Source organism: Typopeltis vanoorti, chromosome 15, assembly GCF_054136105.1.
Source record: "Typopeltis vanoorti isolate ZY-2024b chromosome 15, IOZ_Tvanoo_1.0, whole genome shotgun sequence".
NCBI classification, from domain to species: Eukaryota; Metazoa; Arthropoda; class Arachnida; order Uropygi; family Thelyphonidae; genus Typopeltis; species Typopeltis vanoorti.
The window spans coordinates 91,497,459-91,522,651 of NC_143563.1; the positions used below are offsets into that span (position 1 = coordinate 91,497,459).

Consider the following 25,193-nt stretch of genomic DNA (forward strand, 5'->3'; position numbering starts at 1 on the left):
TTGCACTTCATAGTTCAGAAAGCCTGGACAGAGGGACGAATTCCCGATGATTGGAGTAGAGCTCTCATAGTACCCATATATAAAAAGGGAAATAAAACTGAATGTGAGAATTACAGAGGTATTTCCCTACTGAGTGTTCCTGGCAAGATCTATGCAAGTATACTTGAGAAACGGTTGAGAAGAATTGTGAAAAAAAAGCTTGGTGAAGAACAAGCTGGATTCAGGCCAAATAGAGGCTGTCAGGATCAGATCTTCACTTTACGACAAATAGTCGAGAAAGCATGGGAATATAACAAAGATCTGTATTTAAGTTTTGTCGATTTGGTAAAGGCATATGACAAGGTGCCAAGAGAGAAGCTATTCAATACGCTGCAGTTATATGGTGTCAATGGGGCATTATATTAAGCAATACTTAGTCTTTATTTGAGTTGTAAGTCAGCAGTTAGAATTGGAGGAAGTACAGGAAGATGGTTTAATGTTAAATCTGGTGTGAGACAAGGATGTACATTATCCCCTCTGTTATTCATTATCTATATGGATCACATTATGAAGGAATGTGGTATTAAACCTGATATCAAAATTGGAGATGTTAATGTCAGCTCTTTGCTTTATGCGGATGATGTTATACTTCTAAATAAATCCGCTACAAGTCTGCAAGATTCTCTGACTAAATTGAATAGCTGTTGTAATAGATATGGTATGAAGGTCAGTAATAAGAAGACAATGAAAATAGGCAGAATCACTGAAAATGTCAACTGTGTTGTGAATGGAGAACCTGTGGAACAAGTAAAACATTTCAGCCTACTTAGGCACGATTTTTACTGAAGATGGTAAATTAAATATAGAAATAGACAACAGAATCAGCAAAGCTGGTATGGTGGGAAGTCAATTGAATAAATTCATATGGAATAAGAAAGAAATTAGTCGGAACACTAAATTAGCTGTATACAAGACAGTGTTCAAACCAGTTTTAACTTATGGATCTGAGAGCTGGGTCAGAAGTAAAACACTTGACCAAAGACTAGAGACCGCAGATATGAGAGTCCTGAGAAAGATTAGAGGTGCGAACAGATGGCATCAATGGCAATATCATATTAAAAATGAGGATATTAGGAAAGAACTTGTCATTGTCAGCATCCAGGAATGCGTTAGCAGAGCTAATCTCAGGTGGTATGGTCACTTAAATAGAATGGGAGAGGAAAGATTAGCAAAACAAGTGTTCTCTGCCAGGTTATCAGGAAAACGACCCAGAGGAAGACCAAGATATAGGTGGATTGATACGGTACAAAATGCCTTAGACAATAGAAAATAAGATCTGATAATGTTGGAGTCTTGACAAGTAACAGACTGATTTGGAGGAAAATTGTAGATAGGAAGTTAGTATTGATGTAGTTTTTTCATGTAGTACTGTCATATCCTGTACACCCCTTGAGTGTACATGGCAGGAATCTGATGATGATGATGAAGAAGATGCAGGTTGTTGTTCCTGTTAATCAAATGACAATATGTCTGTTCAAAGTAGAAGCCCACAAATCCAAGAAACTTTGATATAACAGATGATCTATACAACATTACTATTACTTTCTTAATGATTAATAAGTTGTATCCGTTATCTTTGAAAGTATCTTCTATTCAATTCTCTAAGTGGCTACTTTTTAGATGATTATTTTTATGTACTTTATGAAAGGTAGTCCTTACATTCATAATTAAAAAAAAGCCATTACTACTGACACTTAACAGAAAGACAAACAGTGAAATCCTACAGCCCCAAACTCTTTTCTTAAGAGGCTAAAAAAAGGGACATAAGTGATCGCTTCTAAAACTGTGTGTAAAATGACCTCTACAAACTTAATTGTGAACCAATTAACTGAAAAAAATTAAGCCAACACTGGGCTGCTCCATCTGGATTAAATCATGGCATTTCAGCTGATACCCAGTTAAGAGAAATCACTATATCTCCTCATTTTCTATATTTGCACCCCTAATAATTTGTAGTCTGACTTTCCACTTAAAAAAAAAAAAATTTTAATATTATGTTCAGTCAAACAGCACTTAGTTTTTGCCTAACTTATGAATCTTAAAACTTACTCAATATTGCATTTATATTATTTGTAAAACAGAATAGCTATTATATGTAAAAGAACTTAACCATTATTTTGCAATGCATAAGCTTAAATTTAACAGCCTATGTTAAATTCAAGCTTAGTTTCTAGTTAATTTCATTCATGTTGGCCACTGTTTTTGCAGTAATGGGAAAAAAAATAAAGTTTAGCGAACACTAAAAAGTGATATAATAAAGATGAACCCTATAGTTAATGACATTATTCTTAGGAGAATTCATATAAATTACAGAATTTATATAATTTTGTGTGATTTTGTTAATTAACAGTGAGTTAACTAATACCTGGAGTAACTGGTAAAAGAGTCCATCCCAGAAGACAGGGGAATATCTGTAAAGAGAAGAATCACATCATATAAAATATGCGTATGATAGAGTATTATTTACAGATAAGGAAAACAAAATTTATAATTGAAAACCTACATAAAAAAAAGCAAGGGCTATGTGCTGCAGAGAAATTTCAGCAAAACTAAAACAATAGTAAGGTAGAAACAGAACTTGGAAATTGAAAGAAGTAAACTGGACCAGGGTTAAAAAATGTAATTACTTATGCACCTTAATAACAGAAAAGTTAAGTTATGAAATAATTTAAATAAATTTAGTTTGGTCTATGATCAGACTGCCTCCAAAGATTTGGAAAAATACACTATCCAAAAAACTTAAAATATGCAGCTCAATTCCCACAGTTCTTTATGGTGCAGAGAGACTTGAATTATCAAAAAGAAAGAAGAACAAAGACAGAATCATCAAATTCCTTAGAGGAGTGTACAGGATATTATGCTAGTATTACATGAAAAAGTTATGGAATGCTTCAAGAATCAAGCACTCAACACTGTCACTCACAAACCAATAGTGTGGCTGTGTTATGTTGATGTGTTTGCTATTTGGCCACATGATCCAGACACATTACATACATTTTTAGTCTATTTAAATAATCTCACACTTTACAATGGAAAAGGAATCTAATAACTGTCTGCCCTTCCTAGAAACACTAGTCATACACCTTCCAAATGGTTATATCTTTTTCTATTTATAGAAAACATACACATAATTTGCACAAATATCTGGAGTGTTTAATAAATATCAGATCCTCAAATTTAAACTACTGTATATGTCGACATATAAGACGACTCTCAAATACTACAGAAAACCCCTCGAAATCATGGGTCATCTTATATTATTTTATCAAGTATAAAAAGGGAAGCTTAATTTCTGGATGAACAGTCAGTAGTTACAATACATCATTATATAAGAAAATAGGCAGTGTTTATAAACAAATCAGATTAATGTTTTGTTACATAAATTTATTTAAAATATTACAATAGATATTACAATATTTGTTTTTTAATTTAGTTTTTTTAATTTAATTTAATTTAGTTTAATCCTTTATCCATACTGAGACAAGGAGTGATGAGCTTGGTCCACCTTTACTATGAGTTGCCTCAGTCCTGAAGATACTTCAGGCACAAACTTTGTTTACATACACTTGGATAAAGGATTAAACTAAATTTATTATAGTCTAACCAAGTGGAAAATAAACTTCCAACATCTTTCTCTAAATCCAGAGTAATTTAATAATAAGGTGGTACACCTTTTGGCAACTTGTATAAATAAATATGACCTCTCTATTGCTTCTGCCTTAATATCACCAATTCTGGGTTTGCTCCCGCTGATGAGACCTCAATAAAGGTTGAAACCGGTCTGGGTAGTGGCCCTTCCCTTGCAAGGAGATGTGCTTTGCATTATGGGAGATACTGAGACAAGGAGTGATGAGAGCTTAAGAGTCCACCTTTACTACGAGTTGCCTCAGTCATGAAGATACTTCAGGCGCAAACTTTGTTTGCGAATAGGAGAGGAGATATGATTAGAAACATACAAATTAGACAAGCTACATAAATGAGATTAATAGCTTATGAATGGCAGAGGTGGAACTTGGGATCATCTTCAAAGTTTATTAGGGATGTTGTTAAAAAGCATGTAAGGTCTAAGTTCTTCTCATGCTATGTGTGTGTGTGGAATGGGCTACCGTTAGGTGTTGTGAGTGCCACTTCAATAAATGTGTTCAAGGAGAGAGAATTATTTAAGTATGAGTGCAATAATGAATTTTGCTAGGTTTAGTTATACCAACTGCTCTGCTACAAATCATGATGATATAATTGTTAATCCTGCTATCATGTATGATACGGGTGTTATTTTTTTTTTTTTTTTTCATATTATATTAAAGATGCCCACAATATCCTATAGATAAAAAAAATGTGGCATTATGTCTCAACAATTCAGATAGTAATTGCAAAAATATTAATGCTTTTTTTTTTTGGTCAATTTTGGCCAGATGCTTCATGTGATACAATTTATGTGGCTTTTATAAAGTGAACTGATCAAATTATCTGTCATCTGCCTTTAAAAGTCAAAGAAGAAACAAAAGAAGCAATTTTTCAATTTGATTAAGTAATCCATTGCAGCACTAAGCCTAATGACCACAAAGGAAAATACAGAAAACCATAATCATCAATGACCAGATTCCTGCTAAGTTTTGTGTATGAAAAACAGCTCAAGAGAACTATACATATAATATCTGTATTGGTAAATAAATATACTTAAAAATAGTTTGTAATGCACTGGAAAAATTGTCTCACCTGAGTATTAAAAAAATAATAAACTACTGTAGTTTCAGAAAATACCAAATGCTTCTATCTTCTAAAAACTAACCTATTAAAATAAAAAAATAAATAAATATATATATATATATTATAATGTTGTTACAATTATAACCATTTTATTTAATATGTTATAAAACTTTATGATTCAACATTATGATAGGTCAAAAAGTATCACAAATTATCATACCATTTCTTAAGCTCCAACAATCTCATCATTTTCACAGACAATGTATTCTATGCACCCACCATTCTCCAAAAAAAAAATCTTAGTTTTTAATACATCAGGTCATTTGCAAAATTTCATGAAACTGCTAACATTTGCTTTCAACCTGGAAAATCAAAACCTATTTTGATAATAGGGCTTCCCACTTCCCTCTATTCAACTTAGGCTAAAAAAGATTTAAATTAAATGAGATTTATTATATTAAAGGAGGATTACTATGTGACATACCTATTTATGTAATTTTTGAAGGCAAAAGATGACACAGTGCTTGATACATGATTTTATCCGAGTTGAGATGATATATAATTAGGAGACGTTTAAGATAAAGAACTGAGCATAGAAATATTTATCAGTTAGCCAAGAAACATTAATAAAATCAACAAAAAAAAATTAAATAAATTATGAATTTAAAATTTTAAAAACTGAAAATAAGAAACAAAAGGAACAACAAAACCTTTATATGTAATTTCACAGTGAACCAGCAACATAACGGTATGTTGGTCACATTTTCACATTTTATGAAACCATGCATGTATTAAGAGTTTGGCTGGTTCATGAGTCACATGGAGAGTTATTTTTATGCTACAAATAGTCTTTTTGTGTTTATGGTGTAGTGAGTGGTTTTTATCAGTAAGGATTTGGGGCAATGTAATTTGTTTTCATTTCCTTGGAAATCAATAATGATAACGTTCTCAATTTCAGGGATGTGTTCCGATTGTATTACACATAAAGATATCTCAGTATTAGGAATTTTGTATGCACTCTTGTTTGTGATTTTTTCTTAGTGATGAAAAGTAAGTAGTCTGGTTTGAGAATATTGCAATCTTGATAATGTTCAATTAAGCATAACATTATGGAACGAACAGTGGATCCAATGTAACAGGTATTGCATCCTGAATGACAATTAAACTTATAAACCACATCATGCCATAGTATCATGTCGATCGAAGCTACTAGGGTTTTAAGTTTTGTAACATGTTGCTGAAGACAATTTTGTAACTGGAATATTTGAAGATGCATTTCATGGCTTTGTAAAAGGTTATGTATGTATGGGAATTTAAGACTATATGAGATTTAGATACATTGCTACTCATTTAGCCCCAAATAGTGTAAATTCTATTTACACTATTTGGGGCTAAATTAGTAGCAAAATTTATTAGTTGTTGGGATGGGGTCAAGAATAATACATCTTTCAGATGTGTAATTTCTTGGCTTAAAGCAGTGACAGAAGATCAATATTCATAGGCATTAATGAACTGTATTAACATGACATTTTTTAATATAAAGGTGATAGGCAATGAAATGCACCTAGTTTTTAATTATTTACTTGCCATTTATTGCAAAACCACCATATTTATCCATTTATATCTTAATCATATCAGCCTCTCCATCTATTTAACTTAACTCTGCAAATCACATGATCTGAAATCTATCCACAGTTCACATTCCAGTATTGATATCATTTATTCCTGTTTTTTTATCCAACAAATCTGTAATCCCTACATATCCCAGCAACTAGTTCTCAGCATCTACTAAGAACAAACAACATCTGTCTTTCAATGTCATTTTTATTTACAGAAAATCAGTGCAATGGGTGGGGTGTGTTTATGTTTTTACAATGAACAATCTGAATGCATAGTCTTGGGGAGATTCTTCGGAAGACCTTTGTGATGGAAGATGAGGTGCAAACATTTCAAGTAAATGCACAAGACACACTGCATCAATTTGTGGTGTATTTAAAAGAAAATTATTTGTTTAAAATCTGAAACACTTATCAGTAAATGCCTGAAACAACAACAGAGTAGCAGTTTATCCTTTTCAGAGAGTTTTGATAAACCATTTGAAAGAAGTTTCCTACTTTGGAAAAAAAAATTTTAGTAATGGACTCAACCTAGCTAAAAAAGATGATTCTCATTTATTCTCTCAGTGGGAAACCATTAAACAGTTGGTTACAAAAGCATGTTTGCAAAGAACTATCTACTTTCACTGTAAACCATGTTTAACTTCTGTTCAACACTGCTGGTATAAATATCATTTTTTCTCTCAATTCAGGACAGTGAACCTGAAGGCAAGCTGCTTAAAAAAAATAAAATACCTGAATATATCACAGCTATAAGAAATGTTTTGCCAGTATTTTTCACATGAAAGAAACAGATGAGATACAATAATTTATTGACTACTGAACCAATTTTGTGAAAATTCTTCACTTAGCTTATTCACTTATTTCTCCTGAAGTTTGACATCATCAGGAGAAATAAGTGAATAAACTAAGAATTGGGTTATAACAAGTAATGTACATAATGAAATACAGGAACAACAATGGAAAACACATTCTATGAAGTTGTTTGCGGATCTGCTTCCAATTACTGGTAACCATGTGTGTCATATTAAATTAAAGTAGAACAGGCTTGATGTGAAATCATGTTTTATGTTGCACTGCTAAGGATGTTTGATCATTTCAGTTGATTCCTTGAATGATTTCAGAAAAAAAACTAATCTATGAGGAGCATTTTGGTTTGTTGCCATAATACTTGATGTTTGGTTTCAATTTTAAGTGCTGCAAGTCCTGACTTATGTTTCCTTTCATTCTCTATGTCCATGAAGTGTTCAACTTAGTGTATGTCTGACCTGCCTATCTGTCTTATGTAGTGCAAACCACAGATACAATTAATCTTGTAGACACCAGGTTTTTGGAGAAGTTGATTGGTAGATTTTGGAGGTTTGTTTTGTTAACATAGTACCCTTGATATTTCTTTGGTGACTGATTAAAACAACAATTATGGAAAGCATATAAAGAGAGGTGGAGAATGGTTGCATGAGGAATATAAGGGTCAGACTAGGAGAGTGACTACTAATGTAAAGAGAGAAAAATTAGAATATGACAGGAGACCAATGCAATTCAAGAAGAAACCCAAGAAGTTTTTTTTTTGCTATGTGGCAAGTAGAAGAAAAAACAGTGGACGGATTACCCAGCTGGATGGAGATGGGAATCGGGTGACCAAAGCAGATGATATAGTTGAGCAATTAATGATCATTTTTTATTGTTATTTTATTATTAGTGTTCCACACTTTAATAAAGTGATCATACAGGCTTTATTCCTAGAAAGATAATGACTGGTGAAGTATCAGAAGTGAATGAAGAGGATATATTTCAATTTCAAATACTGAGTACGCTAAATGTCAATAAAACTGGGGGGGGGAGAGGGACTAGACGGAATTTCACGTTTTTAAGGGGTATGTGCTATGAAAATGACTGCTAAGCCATTAACTTGGCTATTTAATGAAGTCTTGCAATTGCACAGGTTCTTAGAGAGTAGGAGAGTAAGAAAGTACCACTGCATAAGGGTGGTGCAAAATGAAGGTACCAAACCATAGGCCTGTTTGTATTTCTTCTGTAGTCATTAAGAATTTGGAGAAATTGGTAAGAACTCATATACAGAATTGAGCAGATGAGGGTAATATTATTTATGCAGGCCAGCATGGATTTGTTAAAAGGCACTCTTGTTTTAGCAATCTGGTTACCTTTTACAATAGAAAAACAAGAGCAGTGGATGAGAATAAGGCATAAACTGTCTTTTTTTTTCCCAAGACATTTGACAGGGTGCCACATTAGTGGCATCTAGGGGCAATTACTATTCAATCTTTATGTCAATGATATTATCACAGGATTACATGGAGATATTGTTTGCAGATGATGTGAAGCTTGGGAGGGGTTAATAGTAAGAGTGCTAGCTCTTCAAGAGGATTTGAATATTTGAATAAGCTGGAAAGGTGGGGAAATTAATTGGGATGTCAGTTTAATGTAACTAAATATGAAGTTTTAAATGTGGGATCCACAGATGCGATGCTTCATACTCACTTGGAGTTATAATGGAAGAAGTGGAGGAAGCAAGGGATCTTGGAGTGATTGTGGATAGATATTTGGAGTTCCAAGGACATATTTCAAAGGTTGTAATTGTGGCAATGTTGAGAACATTAACCATGAGAGATAAAAGTGTGCTGGTCACATTGTATAAAACTTGATAGGACCACATCTGGATTTCTGTACTCAGATCTCATCCCTGGGATTTGAATGGGGATGAAGTAGCCTTGGAGAGGATGCAGAATGGATAACAAAAATGATAAAGACTGTACAACATTGATTATGAGGATAGACTGAGGGCATAGAAACTGCAGTCCAGTGGATATAGAGCAAAGGGGAGGGTTATGATTGAAACATTTAAGCTAGTGAAGAGTTATTGTATTAACACTATGGAGATTTTTCATATGGCAGAAAAAGAGAAAGGAGCAAGGACAAGGGGCCATCCCTGGAAGATGCAAAAAAAAATGGTAAGGTAAGAAGTTTTCTGCATGGAGAGCAGTAGGACATGGAATGCATTGCCTGAGAGGATGGTGAACATGCAGACTGTGGATGAGTTAAAGAGTGGTATGATAGACTGTGTCGACCTCCCACGGTGAGTCTTGTGATCCCATGGAGGTCAGGAAAATAATTCTAGAATTTATTAGGATTCTCTAATAAATTTTTATTAGAGAATTAGTAATTAGAAAACTTTTGTAAGTTTTCTAATTACTCTACTGAACCAAATTTGGCAAATTACATTTAGCAGAGCATTTTGGAATATTTCTTTAAGCTTTTATAAAAATAAAATATTACACAAATTTTTCTCCACTTTTTGCTTGTTGATGAACATACTTTACACAACTTCTGAAAATGGTTATGTTTCTTCCCAACCCTCCCCCCACACACACATCATTATGTGAGGGGGGGGGGGGATATTCAGTATAATCCTTTCAAGAACTCATCTACTACCACACCCAATTTTTTTCATAAAAATTGAAACAAGATTGTCTGACATATAGTATACTAATAGCATGGTTGAGCAAATAAAAAAATTACTTTAGTCTAGGCTCAGAATGAAGCCAGAGTTTTTGTTTCAAGCTACTTACAATGACCAATTTCCATCTCTCACACACCAAAATGCATTATAGCACTACTAGAAAACCAGGAGGCTTGGATGTGGGATACTGTTTAAAAAAAAATTACATACTTCATTTGCTCTACTCATTTAAGTTTATTAAAATTTATTAGATTATTAGGTGGTATGGTCACTTAAACAGAATGGAAAAGTTAGCAAAATGAGTGTTCTTTGCCAGGATAGTAGGAAAAAGATCTAGTGAATTGATTTGGTGAAAAATTAGTTAGAAAACAAAATATAAGATCTGATAATATTGGAATCTTGACAGATAACAGATTTAGAGAAATTGTTCATAAGAAGTTAGTTATGGTGTTTTCATGTATCATAATATCCTGTATATCCAGTAAGGAAATATGTCAGTAATTTGATTCTGGTGATTTATTAGATTGTTTTTTCAACATCAGCAGAGTTCAAGATTAGCATCATCAACATAAACATCAATGGAAAAGATATGGAACTAAAAGAATTGAAGGAGTACCAGATCGACGTGATAGGCATTACCGAAACAAACATGACAAAAACAGGAGAAATCTTTCTGAACAAATACAAGATGTTATATTCAGGAAAGAACGACAGGAAAAAGGAGTAACTATAGTATTCAACACTAAATAAAAGAATAATCTTGAATATCAGGCTATATCAAGTAGAATGATGTGGGCAAATATCAGAATGAACTGGACAAAAACTTATTTGTGCCCATGATTTCCACAGAAGGTTCTACTAAAGAGGAATCTCTTCCTCTTCTATGATGATAAAGGAAGAAAAATTCCTCTACTAAGGTAGAGGAATTTTTAGAGGCATTAGAAAAGGCAGTTGATACAACAAAAACAGAAAATGCAGTCCTTGTTGAAGATCTAAAAGCAGAGCAGGAAATTACCAGATATACAGTAATGTTCAAGGAAAATTTGAAAAGACCAATAATAATAATAAGTGCCTGCTGAATTGCTGTTCAGGACAGACTAGTTATTCCTAATAACCATGTTCCAACACAAAAATATGCACAAATTCACATGGAGAGAAGATGGAAAAGTCTTAGTGATGTTACCGATATCTTCATGCTGGTTCAGGACAAGAGAATACAGGAGTTGAAATTGGAAGTGATCATTTATTTTTCGACAGGATAAAATCGAATATTATATTGAAAAGCGTATAAGAAAGTTTTAAAATGAATCTGCAATCCTCCAGTTTTTTTTTTTTTATGCGAGTCAAACCCATCCCCTCCCAAAGGTTATAAACATATACTACATTAGCACCATGAGTGGGTTAAAAATCAGATAATCTAGAAACTGCTCCAGAGACCAAACATGGAACTTTTTAATCCCCATCTCCCTTCAGTAAGAGGAATGATGATTTTGCATCAGGCAACAAAATACATCTTCCACCTAATTATAATCCACTTTTCTTTCCTTATTAAAGTTACATAAATTACTATAACTACTGCAAAAGGTCATTCTCCACATTTTTTAAAACAGTCAAAAAAAATTCTTACATTTGTTTGTCTATTATGCCTTCTGGTAGCTTACTTCAGTCAAATGCAAATATTCTATGAATCAACTTACGTGACACCTCCAGGGAGTCCAAAGACTCGCTGAAGGAAGGCACCTACACTACAAGTCTCTGTCTCCACCACCAATCACAACAAACTTACAATCTTCAATTAAATCTCTTTCCCATCTCCTACTAGTTAAAAACCAAAAAATAACAGCTAGCCAGTCAATTTTCATAATAATCATGATATCATCAACCCCACCAAACACTGCATGAATCCTCAGATACCATTCAATTCTTTCATTATCCATTAAAGTGAGCACAACTGTGAAGTGTAAATTAGATAATGGCTGACTTATAAAAGGTTATAAAAAAAATTTATAAATTATCCCATGTTTATTATTATTATTGTGACACCTCCAGAGAGTCCAAAGACTCATTAAAAGAGGGCACCTACTCCACAACTCAATCCACCAACTACAATGAACCGCAACTACACCAACGCCACCATCTACCGCTTACCACCATCACCACCACCACTAGTATTTTCATAGATAATCAAAAACATCCATGCCTATGGCAGGATTCAAACCCACAGCCTTTTGGCTGGAGAGCAGATATGCTAACCACTCAGCTAATCAGGCTGGCTTTTATGGGATAACTTCTTTTTAATTTTATTTTTTTAATTTAATTTAAATTTTTTTAAATTATAATTTTATGGGAATTTATGGGATATTATAACAAGATTCTTTTTATTAAACCTACAATCTGAATCAAACCTAACTTACCAATATGATTCTTGAACTTAAACCTGTCAAACAAAATATCACAATCTTTATATTCATTAAATCTTTCTAAAGTCTCTTCATTCTTTAATCCATCTAATACTATCTTAGACAAGAATGATAATGAGATCAGAGAATTTTATGATCGATTAAAAGAACTAATGAAAAATACAAAGAAACATGATATTTACAGAGTCATGGGTGATTTCAATGGAAGTGGAGATATAGTTGGCAAACATGGACTGAGAGCAAGAAATGAGGGAGAAGACCATCTTATTCAATTCTGACAAGAAGCAGAAATAATAATCACAGACGCATAGTTTAAGCTACCACCCTGAAGGCTATATATTTGGCAATCAACACAGGATAATAATACAAATATAGTCAGAAACCAAATTTATTACTTGCTAATTAATCAACGATTAATAAGTTCCATGACCTAGTGCCTATATTGCTCATAATCTACTGGCAGAAGAGAAACTCAGACTGAAAAGCTAGACTTAAGAAACATCAACAAAAAAGGTTTGATGTAGGAAAGTTAAAAAACCCAGAGAAAGAAAAAAACTGAGTCAAGATCTGAATCAAGAGATAGGCCTTATCAAGAATGATGACATCATGAGGGTTGATGAATCATGGGATAAATTAAAATCTGTCTTCATTGAGAAATGTGCCAATACTTTATGTCCTGATAGAGCAGTAAAAAAGAAAGATTTAACTGAGGAAATTCTTTCTCACAGGGATACACGCAGATCATATCAAAATCATAGTCCAACGAAATATAGAGGTTCAGAAAATTATTAAAGACGAGATCAAAGAAGCAAAAAAATCTCGATGAATGAAAAATATAAAGAAATAGAATTTCTAAAAGGAAAGCATGATTGTTTTAATCTAAAGTCTCGTTAGGTATATTTCAGAAAAAACAACTATGAATTCTTTGAAACAAAAGGGGAGAAACAATATCCGAAAAGGATGATAAAATACAAGAAGGAATTAAATATGTAGAACTCTTCACTGGTAACAGATAAAACTCAGAAAATACTTATGAACAGATGGAAAGTCCATGCATTCTAAGATCGGAAGTAGAATGTGCTGAACTGATACTGCTGATAGAATATACCATTAGAAATAGTCAAATTACTAAAAGGTGGCAACATTACTATATTAGTAAAGCTATTTAATAAGATCTACGATACAAGCATAATCTCTCAAGAATGGTTATAGTCAAAATTTATCATGCTACCTAAAAAAGCAAATGTGAAAACTTGTAATGACTACAGTCATTACAAGTCTAATGAGTCATTTTCCCAAAATGTTTCTGAAAATAATTCCAAAAACAATATACAGAAAATGTGAAGAAAGACACCATCAGTGATACCCAATTCAGCAACAGAAGTGGTTTGGGAATAGAGAGGCTCTTTTCTTTTCTCAAAATCTTATTCCAAAAATGTAGTGACCAAACCAATTAAGTATTATTTGTTTCATTGACTTCGAGAAAGCATTTGACAAAGTCCAACATGCTAAAATAACTGAATTATTGAAAAGAATTGAATTAGATGGTAAAGACATCAGGATCATCGAAAACTCATATTGGAGCCAAAAGGCATTTGTTCAAGTTGATGACATTATTACAGACTCATTAACATCAAATGAAAAGGCAATGGTATGTGCTGTTGCCTGTCCTTTTTAACATATACTCAGAAGCCATATTTTAAAAATTCTTAAATGGAAGAGAGGAAGGAATTAACATAAATGGAATAATCAATAACACCTGATATGCTGATGACACAGTTCTCCTGGCTCGCAATATTCAAGATCTTCAAAATCTTCTCAAACTAATGAATGAAAGTAATTCTTATAGATAAACTTATACATTGGTTACTAATGACATTAAATTTGTCAGGAAATGACAACATATACTAAAATATTAATTTGAAAACTTTAATCAATACCTTCCTATATTTCAGCAATGTTACATTGCCATCTTCTGGGAAGATAAAAGTATGATATGTGCAAGCAGGCACTAACAACGAGCAAATGAGGCTGAAGAAGGCAACTGAAGTTGGTCCTAGAGTCCTAAAGGTAACCCCCCCCCCCCCACAGCAAGCACCTTTAGAGCTCTAGCTTCCCAAATTTGGGGCAGTCTCGTGCACCCAAATTTGCTGAGGTTTAAGAAGTTTTTTTTAAGATCTGAGGCTGATTCCAGGAATAATCTTTCATATTATATTTGCTGTGGTTTAGTGAAGTGGTACTTTACTACGCCACATTAGATACCCACCATAGAATACACTGGAACAAAGCCACTTTACTACACTGCAGCAAATATAAATATGAAAGATTATTCCTGAAATCAGCCTCAGCTCTTTTCTGAGATAAATATTTCTGACATGACTTCCTTTTTATTAAAAGCCAGTTTGTCATAATTAATATCCTCTTAAAATGTGTCGTGCTCAAATGATCCCTTACAAAGTTATCTTGGATATTATTCTAATAAAAAAATTCCTAACTTAACACCTACAAGTCTAACCATTTGTTCCATTATGTAATAGATTTTCATGTGGTATCTTGTCAAACACCTTTGCAAAATCCAGCAGTATTTTCATGCAGCCATTCCCTTTATCAAACTCAGTAGTTACAGTTATAATAAGTGAGTAAATTACTAAGGCATAACCAAACCTTCACAAAGCTATGCTGTCATCCTCCATGCAGTATCACTCTTAAATACCCATTCCTGAATTCAGTCTTAGACCAATTTTTCCAGTACTTTTACCGCTACTTCTGATATACTGACTGGCCTATAACTTATTATTAGAGTCTTAATGCCTCTTTTATCTAAAGGAATTATTTTGTCCACCTTCCACTCCCTTGGAATTTACAAGAGTGAGACTTACCTAGTTACAGGCACTGCCAGTTCCTTTGCACCATCTCATAAAACATAAGATGATAACTCATCCACAGCCATATATTTGTATTGAAATTCTGCAATATCCAAAGTCCTTTCAATTCCATCAACCTCTAATCTCACATCTGTCAGAGCAGTAACCTCATTTGGATGAGAGATCCTTGCAAAGTGGTCACTCAGAAACTCAACTATTTTGTCTGCTTCTGATACCTCACTATCATCACCACTTGATAAAGTTATCCTTCCACAGTCATTCTTCGATTTACTTTCTTTTGGTCTGCTAAGCTAATTTCTTGTTGTAATCTGATTTTGCCTTCCTTTACAATTCTGGTCACCTTTCTTGCTTGATTGCCTTTCTCCTTAAATACTCTCAAACACTTTTTTTTCCCAGTTCCTGCTTAATTATATACTCATCCATTTAACTCCTACTTTATTTATTATCTTCTTGTAATTGGGTACAGTCTGCTATTTGGTTCCTTCAAATACCCATAGTCAGCTGTAATTCAGACAGTACTCTGTAATATTTAATAAATGTAATGCTATCATTAAATCTATCACAGTTAATTACTGATTTAACCAAATTATACTCTTTCCATGGTTTTTTCTTACAATGTATTTCTTTCAAAATTGTATTATTATTTATCCAACTAACTCATTATGAAATTTAGTTATCAGATTACATTTTGACATTAAATTACGCTAGATATTCTTCAGTGTTAACTATTTTACACATCACTATTTTTCACTTTTGTTAAACGTCTTCGATTTAATATTTCTTAAAGAACGTTATCTTCCTTTCTTTGAATTCCATTCTTGTTAGATATTATCACCTCCCCCCGCCCACACACAAAATAGTAATAAGCTATATGTATATTATTATTAAAAAGAAAAGAGTAAAAAACTAAAATTCAAGAGAAAACAAGAACATCTGCTATAAAAGTTCGTACATAGACATATACCACACTATTACACGTATGTTAATTCAAATACATTGCCATACAAACAAAGATAACATTGTACAGAGGGCCAACATAAGCACACTTACATGACAAGAAAAGTTCTCTCATTCCTCGTCGAAGAAACAGTGATCGGCAAGTGTTTACAGGCATCCCCTTCTGACAGCGAGCACATTTACACATAAGAATAATACACTGCTGTACATATTTAAATCACTAGAATGCGTGTATAAAAGCCCGAGGCGAAGAGCATAGGAAAACACATTTTATATAAGATATTTTAAATAAATTAATCGGAAGAAAAGGAACATGTAAGCCTAACAAGAATAAGCATTAGAACTACGGAGGCACCAGGTAAGGAACCTTAGGAGTGGCAGCTCAACCGGTTAGCAACGGGTGGACGACCGGAAGTTGTGCCCTCTATGAGAAGAAGTCTTAACCGAGTGTTTCACTGATATATACAGCGCCGTGGTACAAGATACTGAGGTTTGATGGTTTTAAACCATTTTTCAAATGAAAAATCAAACGTGAAACGAAGGAAGCACTTTTCCCTCATTTCGGAAATAGGACACAAAACATGCACACTGATTTCACAAAAACAAAATTATGGAATAATATTTTAAATAATAAATGGAAATAACACATATAAAACCAGATTCTGGCTAATTTATTTTGATTAATTAATTATGGCGTGGAGTCGACTCCGTTCATTTGATCACTATGTAAAAAGAAAATCGACCACCGTTTATTTTAAGGAAACAAATTGATACGTATTTGAAAAAAACTGCCTAAGCAACGGTCAAGTAGCTATTTTATTGTTATTATATTATTTGAAATATATAACCAGCTAATATTATTAGTAGTAGTACTCTGCATCGTTAGTAGCTCAGTTGGTATAGATGAAACCCTTTAGTCGGAAAGAGCTGAGTTCGGTTCCCGTCCATGACATGAGGAACCTTTATCTCTTTCGACTAAAGGTGAGTTAGCCAGTCTCATACCGAGGTAGAAGCAAACCGGCCTGATGAACACCCACGGATTTACAGCCACGAATACTACTCCCCAATATGTGAAAGAAATAGGGTCCTCCCCATATGTCGTTATGCCCGTTATGAGTCACATCATGGTAGTCAACCTACTAAAATAGTAGACAGAAATTAGTAGAATAGTAGATTTTGACTCCATGGAGTCAAAAGACTCATCATGGGTAGGCTGACCATATGTACCGTTTTTTTTTTCATATTTCCCTGCCATCCCATTGTTTTAATAAAAATGTCAGTTTTGTCCAATTTTTAATAAAAACTATAAATATAATTTAATATTGGTCAATCCTAAATTATTATTCATAACCTATAATCGTTTGTGGATTAGTTGAACTTCATGAAATCTATAATTGTGAGGCAGTTAGACACATGGAGCAAAGAAAACATTCCTGTATCTGATAGATGGGGACAGATTTTTTCCTGAAATGAGGGGAAAACGCCTAGACTTTCAAGACTTTTGTAATATTGTAGAGTTTATTTTTTGTCTTCCAGGAAGTACAGCACCTGTTGAGAGAATATTTTCTGTTATAAACAGTATGTGGTGAAAGGAGAAATCTATATTAAATGTTGAGACAATGAGGGCTATGTTAGTTGTCAGACAAAATTGTGTGATGGAGTGTGAGAAGACTCATGATAAGGTGTTGAAAGGCCGAAATTTGCTGTATAAGATCATCACTTCATCGGAGAAATATTCGTGGTATACGATCGTGGTGAAATACAGTCCCCCCTTTACGTCTGCCTAAAGATTTACTGAAGAATAATGGTAAGCTCAATATGTTTAGGTAATAAAACTTTTTTTACCGTCTTACTTTTTCATGAATACAGAATATTACATAACCTCCCTGTCCCGATTTTGCCATCCAATATCCCTGTTTTGTCTCAAAGAAATATGATCAGCCTAATCATGGGAGACCCACTCTATTCATTAACACAATATGTATCTTACATCTCCTTAAACCTATTCACTGTTGAAGGGCTCATAACCACCTCTGGCAATCCATTCTACTCATCCACCATTAATCGAAGTAAAAATCCTATTCCGCACATCCTTACTAACCACACTCTTACACAGCTTCCAAGTGCGACCCCTTTTTCCCCTACTCTCTATGTACTGAAAATTTTCTTTTGTATCAATCTTATAAAATTCTTTTAGTAATTTAAGTTTCCATCATATCCCCTCTGCTCTGCCTGTCACCTAAACTCTACAATTCACTCACGCTCAATCTATCCTCGTATGAAACATCCCACAGACCTGTCACCAGCTTGTTCACTCGTCTATGAATTTTTTCCACCATCTCCCGATCCCCCAAGAAACGAAGGAGACCAAATCTGTGCACAGTAGTCTACATGTGGCAGAATCATAGCCTTATAAACAGGGATAATAAACTCCCTACTTGTCGATGAGTTCTTCAACATCCAAGTTAATACTCTGAACTATTTTGCCAACTCTTGCAGTATTTCCTCTGAATTTCAAATCTCTAGCCACCATCACCGCCAGATGCCTAGTCTCATCAATTTTCCTACCTAAACTAGTACCATCAATGTGATATAACTGTGTAATCTTTTTAACTGTGTAATCTTTTCATCAGAAAGTGCATTACTGTTTTGCAACATTGACAACAAAAAAATTGTACTTGGCCGATACTACCAATTTATTTAAATCATCCTGTAAACCTCCCTAGTTTTGCATCATGAGCAAAAAACGGAATAGCCCCTTCAAATTTTCTCATATATTAATTGTAGAAATTCAAGCGTAATGATCCTAGTACAGAGCCCTTGGACACTCCACAAGTCACCTTCATTCGCTTTGATTCCACTCCACCATAACTCTGATGTCTATCAGCCACCTTCCAATCCATGCCACCAGCCTTACATCCATTCCCGTTTGTTCCAAGTTATATAATAGTTTTTCATGCATTATTCTGTCAAATGCCTTTGCAAAGTCCAGCAATATCATGGGCTAGCTATTTCTTTTATCCAATTCTGCTGTCACTACTATTTCTGAATTTAAAATATTTTCTTTTATAAACGTAAGCAACTTCTTCAATACGATTAACCCGTACAATTCACAGGCAAACCTATTTTATTGAAATTTTAGCTATGCTCAATGAAACAAATTGAACTTTTTAGTTATGCTCAATGCATCCAAATGACTGACTAATCAAAATTTTTTAGCATTACAAGAAGCAATGTTAGGTGTCTTTACTACTTCTATTACGTCCTGAAGACAGGTTGAAAACTCAAAAATTAGAACTGAGCCATTATATAAATGAAGGTTTATAATGCAATAGAAGGCCTGTGTAGCTCAGTAGAAGTGGCGTTTGCACTCTACAGCGCTTAACCGCACGAAGAAAGGGTTTGGTGGTTCAAATCTAGTCGCCGACTAGAGGAAATTTTTCTAAGCCTTTTTTCGACCGGTTCCCGAGTTAGTCGATCTCTGGCACGGGCAAGCGGGTTTTTCCTCCCGGAAACTCGGGTTTTTCGTCCCGTAAACTCAAGAAAATCGACCGTAGAACCCACATTCTTTTCAGACATTAAATATATTGTGTTAAGGTTAGGGACCACTAGATGGCGGCACATTTGAGCCGTCTCTCTTCACTGTGTACCGCTTAATTAGTGATAGCCTTGGGCCATCTATCTCCGATTGGTACCAGTGGAGATTGAACTGCCCACTCAGTCTCCAAAAGTTAGATAGGGCTAAATGGCCTCGCCTACTCCCGTATACGGGAATAAAAAGGCGTTAGCTGATTTTTTTTTTTTTTTATAATGCAATAAGCGCCACCGAATTTTTCCCAAGGCAAACTTGAAAAATGCCCGTACTAAGGGTACGACGTTACAAGGTTATGGTTATGATATTTTATAAAGTAATTCTGGCCAATATCTATTCATTTCACAAAGGGAGTAACGTTGCGCTCTTAAAAAATCTTCAGTTTAATGGACAATTTAGCTCTAATGCTGCCATTGCTATGTTTTGCCATCGGTCTCTGTCATAAGCTACTAAGTAAAGTGTTCATCCAGCTGTCTATCTCTCATAACCAAATCCATCCATAGTGTTCGAGGTCTTCCTGCGGTTTCGTCTAGTCAATTTATTTGTAAGTACTTATTTGGTTAACTGGCCATATGCTCTCCAAATATGACCAAACTACTCAATTCTCTTGCTTCTTATATAATTGATAGGATGTTATGTCTCTGAAACAGGTTTCGTAGTTGCTCATTATGTCTTCGTACATATACAGCCCAGTATTTTGATTGTAAGATGGCACAAAATTTGTTCTCAGTACTCTTCTTTCAAATGTGATGTTTTTATTATCTCCCGTTGATGTCGATCATGTTTCACAACCATAGGTTAATATCAGTAGTAGATGGCTTAAATACAGGGGGGACTGAAAAGTTCTAATAAAATAAAAGCAACCAATATAACCACAAGAAAGAACATACCTTATAACCCTTTTAACACGTTCATTGCCAATCACGCGATATCGCGCGATGCGAGCTCTCACCAAACGGCCGATCACGCGTTATCGCGTGGACGTCGCTAACTAAATAAAAAAATTAAAAAAATTTGGCCACCACACGAAATTCCAATTTTCAGCTTGGCAATGAAAGTGTTAAATGTCATGTTTCATCAAATTGTAATAATTTGTTCTTTTTGTTTTGCAGCTCAGTAGAAGTGGCGTTTGCACTTTACAGCGCTTGACCGCAAGAAGAAAGGATTTGGTAGTTCAAATCTAGTCGCCGACTAGAGGAAAATTTTCTAAGCCTTTTTTCGACCGGTTCCTGAGTTAGTCGATCTCTGGCAAGGGCTAGTGGATTTTTCTCCCGGAAACTCGGGTTTTTCGTCCCGTAAATTCAAGAAAATCGACCGTCGAATCCACACTATTTTCAAACATTAAAAATATTCTGTTAGGGTTAGGGACCACGAGATGGCCGCACTGGCTTGCCACCTTCTTCACTGAGTACCGATGAATCAGTGATAGCCTTGGGCCAGCTATCTCTGTGATTGGCTACCAGTAGAGATTGAATTGCCCACTCAGTCTCCAAAAGTTAGATAGGCTAAACGGCCCTGCCTACTCCCTATACGGAAACAAATAGGCGTTAGCTGATTTTTTTTAGGATATATATATAAGAAGGCATTTCGGAGGTTTTGAAGGAACAGCTGTAGGCCGTCATCAAGTTTTTTTGACTTGCAACAAAAGTCCACAACTGAGATTTACCAAACTTTGTGCGAGACTTTAAGGGACTATGCCCCAGCTTATTCAACAGTGCCAGATGGGTGGCCAAATTTAAAACTGAGCATTCTGAGACAACAGATGCTTCCACAGCGATCACACCGGAAAACAGCGATTCAGTGAATGCCAAGATCCTTGATGATAAACAAATACCAGCCAAAAACATTGCAAAGACCCTGAGGATATCCAGGAAATGAGATGGGGTCGTTTTCCACCAACATCTGGACATTCAGAAGCTCTCAGCAATTATCCCAAATGTTTAAATGCCGACCAAAAGAGAGAGCATGTGCTGTCATCTCTATGATTTTTGGTTATTTTGAGAAATCAGGTGCAAATTGTTTGGCTCAAATATGACTGTTGATGAGCCATGGCTTCATCACTATGACCCAGAGACTAAACAACAGTTGAGTGGAGACACAAAGGTTTCCCATGGCCAAAGTTCTCAGCCCCCAAAGTCAGCAGGGAAGGTTCTTGCCATTGTCTTTTGGAATGTGGATACTGTAATCTTTATCGAGTACTTCCAAAAAAGGTGAACTGTTACTGCAGTAGTTTATTCAACTGCTCTGAAGGAAGTGAAGGAGGTACTGAAGGAAAAACGGTGTGGGAAACTGAGCAGAGGCATATTGCTTTTGCAGGAGAATGCAAACTGCTCACACTGCTCATGAAACCCAACAGAAAATACACGACTTAGGCTTTCAATGTCTAAATCACCCACCCTATTCTCCAGACCTGGTTCCATCTGACTATTTCCTGTTCCTAAATTTAAAGAAACACTTGAAAAGAACAAAATTTACCACAGATGATGAAGTCATATATGCAGCTGAGGACTGACTTGTGGAACAAGGGAAGAACTTTTTTTTCTCAGAGGATTTAAAATGATGCAGTAGCGTTGTAACAGGTGTATAACACTTTGTGGGGAATATGTTGAATAATGTGTAAGTTACATGGCTCTACTCCAATTCGTTCCTGATGATTATCATAACTTTTCGGCAAATACTCTCGTAGATTTTCTTTGGATTTTCTTGACAATATTCTAGACTTCAGGAGTTGTAAAATTGCAATTATCCACGATTGTCCTTCTCAATTCTTTCTGCTATCTCTTGATGCATATCAATATAGTTATTAATGTTGACTCCTAGATAGCTAAAGTTATCCACTTGCTCAAAGATAATTATTAACACTAAATTGGACCAATCTTGGCAGATCCTTGAAATGCACATATATTTAGTATTTTTTTTATGATTTCATATATATTTTAGGATTAAATTACATATAGCGTGTATAACAACCACAAGAGAGTCTCCAAGAATAACAATGTCGTTGGCATAGGCCAACAGTACACTGTCCTTTGGCAGAATATAGATTTTATTTCAAAACTTTATGAATGATCCTGGAGAAAACGTACCTTAGAGAGCTGTGGTGATTACAGTCTTATCACATTTATATACTATTGTGGTATTCTGAAAAGTCTTATTGCTTTCCATAGTGCGTTTCAATGCATAGCGGTCTTCGACTGGAAAATGTACAAGTTCGATTTTAGTCGCGATAAGAGGAATCTTTATATATGTTTTTTCAAACGAAGGGAGTTAGCCCATTTCATACTGAGGTAGGTTTTTATAATCCCGGACACTCTTTTTCATCCCGCGTACAGACAAATCGGCCACAAGAACGCAAGCAATTTACAAACGAAAAATACTAGCGTTGGTGGTGGACAGTAGACAGCATTCTGTGTAGTTGGTGGATTAAGTAGTGGTCCGACCCTCAATGAGTCCTCAGACTCCTTTAAGGTGTCAGATAATAATTATAATGTTACGTGCTTGTTTATAGTCCCCAAATACTATAATTCTTTATCAAATTCATGTTTTTCTAGCCGTTTCAGATGCAGTTGTCAGAGAGTAAAAATATTATATACATTATAGGAGAACATCATACTGATATTCTCCTATAATGTTTGAAGAATATACATTTATTCTTTCAAAGATCAGTATAGGCAATAATTTGTAACAAGTGGCCAAGGGAGAGATACCCTCTATAGTTACTGCTTATCATAGAATCTCCTTTTTTAAAAAGTATGGCACATTATGTCTGTATTCCAATCAACAGGCATTTTTTTTCTTTTTTGCCATAACAGCTTGATGAGTTCATAAATCTCATTTCTCAGGGTGTTCCTTTTCACCGGCTGCTTTATTACTTTTAGTGCTTGAATAATATTGTCAACGGCAATCAGAGATAGCTCCTCAATTGTGGGTTTTTCACCATTTTCTCCAAAACCTTGTACCTCTGATGCAAGGTTTTCATCATGGGGTGGTGATGACTTCTTTAATAATCTCTCAAAATATTGTCTGAATTCCTCACCAATTTCTCAATTTCTTTTTCTCGGGTAATTAACTATCCTTGGTTGTTAGTCACTATTCGAGTTTGTGGTTTATATCCTCTTAAGTATCCCACTGCATCTGAAAAACCTCTGAGTTTTTTGTATTTAATTGTTTTCAATTTTTTTTTCTCTGCCAATCTTTTCTATCGACGCAATATTTCACTTTAAATTTCTGCTGGTCTTTATAATTCTCAGTATTTGGGGGTGATGAGTCCTGGAGTAATTTTAATTGCAATTTATTACGTTTCTTTATAGATTCTTTCCATACATTATGGAATCCTTTGTTTTTCTTTCTGTTGCTTGTAAATAGAAGGAATTCTTTTGCACAATAAATAATGATATTTTTTATTTGAGTCCATTTAGTTTCTACAGATACCAGCAGCTGAATCAAAAAGCTTTATGCAGTTGCACGTAAGCGTCACTTACAGAGCGTATATGCAAAATGCTTGGTGACGTGCATCACCGCGTGTTCTACACATCTATTTATGAACGCCGTTGGTCAGTAATATCATCAACAGTTTTCATTCCAATGGGAAAAACAGTTTTTTTCGGAGTTCAATAAAGGGCGTATTATATGTGCCCATCTGGCTGCAGTCACGATTTCGAAAACAAACAGAACTTCCTGTGTGCAGCAATTGACTGAAGTAGTGAATGAGGCCTGTTCCCGAACCATACCTCACCGAACTATGCGCAGGGAATTGGAGGATCGGTATTGGCAGTCACATGCCTATACAAAAATTGATTTCTACAAAGAACTGAAAAGTTCATCTACAGTGGTGTCAGGAACACCGTGACTGGACACTGGAAGACTGGATAAAAGTAATGTAGTCCTACGAGTCGTAATGAACCGAGCTTGCGTTGTAAACGCAATTCAAGTTTCTGGAGGTGTCTTAGTGTAGGGAATGTTATGTTAGCGGAACGGGTCTCCTGATATTGCTGGAAGGTCGGGTGTCCTCCAAAGAATATCAGTACTGTTGCCGATAAAGTTAATGCTGCAATGTTGACTATTTATCAAGCAGGTGGTAGTTGTTTCATGGACAACAATGCTACTGTCCCTCGCACAAAGAATTGTTCAGCAGTGAATCAGCGAGGATGACAGCGACTTCTACCATCTTCCCTGGCGACCACAAAGCCCGGATCTGAACCCCCAATGAGAATGCGTGGGACATGTTAAAAACTAGATCCAGGAGCAAAGTCCTCTTTTATAAACTCAGAGACAGTTAAAGGACTGTCTGGTGAACGAGTGGTATGTTGAAGATGTAGATGTAATTTAAACCCTTGTGGAATATATGGCAAACCGAATGCTGTAATTCGGCCTAAAGGAGGTCCAACAAGGTATTAAATAAAAGTTGCTAATTCAATGGTCAGTATGTACATATTTGTCACAGGTAGGATGATTTGAATGCTATGTTTTCTGCTTTATCTTTTCTGCATATTGTCTTCA

At 34.8% G+C, this 25,193-nt stretch overlaps 1 protein-coding gene across 5 annotated transcripts in view; it reads right to left on the reverse strand.

Moving 5' to 3' along the window:
- The window catches only part of LOC150098968 (uncharacterized), a 172,110-nt gene extending 155,600 nt beyond the window's left edge, over positions 1–16,510 (reverse strand). For all 5 annotated transcript variants that reach the window (XR_016549444.1, XM_090404613.1, XM_090404612.1 and 2 more), the window contains exons 1-3: positions 16,196–16,510; positions 4,756–4,828; positions 2,405–2,450 (exon numbers count right to left, since the gene is read on the reverse strand). The gene's annotated coding sequence lies outside the window, so the exon portion shown is untranslated. The remainder of the gene's footprint in view (positions 1–2,404; positions 2,451–4,755; positions 4,829–16,195) is intronic.
- Positions 16,511–25,193: the final 8,683 nt, after the last annotated feature.